Genomic DNA, 1,368 nt, shown 5'->3' with positions numbered 1-1,368 from the left:
CTTGCCGGAAGCCAACTGATGGTAATGACTGTGCCACTCCGCGTCCTACCACGTGGATCCTCTGTGTGTGTCCTCGAGAGATGAGCTCACTGAAATGGCCAAGTCCAGTCAAGCAAACTGTGAGGGAAATTTTGAATCCCTGAACCTTATGGAATTTGCTAAGAAGCAGCCATGGTAGCATAAGCTATTCCAGCAGGAATCTGGACCTTTGGCCGAAAAGTATAGCATGGCAACCCATTTGTTCGCTGGAGGTGTCACTGAATGGTGCACGGGTTACATATTCCAGAAGGTTGGAAAGTTGGCTGCAACAGTTGTGGGAGGTGGATTTTTTTTTTCTCCTTCAGCTTGCAAACCATACTGGGTACATCAAAGTTGACTGGCAACGAGTGGTGAAGGACATAGAGAAAGCCAAAGAGCACCCGAAGAAGCTAAGAGCAATCAGATACCTACCGAGGTCAGGAGCAAAGCTGAGGAGGTGGTGTCATTTGTGAAGAAGAATGTTCTAGTGACTAGGGGATTTTTCGGAGGCTTTCTGCTTGGCATGGCATCCTAAGAAAGATGACCTTATTTTCCTTTCTTCTTTCTTGCTCTCTTTCTTCTCTTGCTTTCTTTCTTTCTCTGTCTCTCTTTCTTTCGTTCTTTTTCTTTCTTTTCCTTTTCTTTTCTTTCCCTCCCTCCCTTCCTTCTTTCCTTTTTTGAGATGGAGTTTTGCTCTTGTTTCCCAGGGTGGAGTGCAATGGTGTGATCTTGGCTCACTGTGACCTCCACCTCCTGGGTTCAAGCGATTCTTCTGCCTCAGCCTCCAGAGTAGCTGGGATTATAGGCATGTGCCACCAGGCCAGCTCATTTTCATATTTTTAGTAGAGAAGGGGTTTCTCCATGTTGGTCAGGCTGGTCTTGAACTCACGACCTCAGGTAATCCTCCTGCCTTGACCTCCCAAAGTGCTGAGATCACAGGCATGAGCCACCGCCTGGCCACCTTATTTTTATTGTTCTTGTTTGTTTCCACCCAGCAGCCTCTACGCTCCATCGTAGGACATCGAGTCCCCCCTCCTCTTCTCCCATGCCTTTCTTTCTGCTGTAGCAAATCCGAGTGGCTTCTGTAAGCATCTCTTGGTACAAGCTAGTGTGGCCCTAACATGAGCTTGATAGTGGCGGAAGAGACAATAATTGTTAGCTCTCCTCCCAGTACACCCACTACTTGACCAATCTGTAGGTCAGCAAGAAGGTTCCTTTTATTACCAAAACATATTGCAAGGTGGCTCACCATGGAGGATCAGCGAATCCTGAAACGTCTCTAACTGTTGATTTGGAAAAGAAATAAGCACATAGATAACCTTATTGTGTGCTACATGGAAAGGAACTGAG

The 1,368-nt window shown here is 46.7% G+C and overlaps 1 pseudogene; it reads left to right on the top strand.

Moving 5' to 3' along the window:
- Positions 1-632, top strand: LOC108315306 (annotated as a pseudogene).
- Positions 633-1,368: the final 736 nt, after the last annotated feature.

Source organism: Cebus imitator, unplaced genomic scaffold, assembly GCF_001604975.1.
Source record: "Cebus imitator isolate Cc_AM_T3 unplaced genomic scaffold, Cebus_imitator-1.0 Scaffold170, whole genome shotgun sequence".
NCBI classification, from domain to species: Eukaryota; Metazoa; Chordata; class Mammalia; order Primates; family Cebidae; genus Cebus; species Cebus imitator.
Note: the sequence above shows the minus strand (reverse complement) of the source record. Positions and strands in the feature narration are given on the sequence as shown.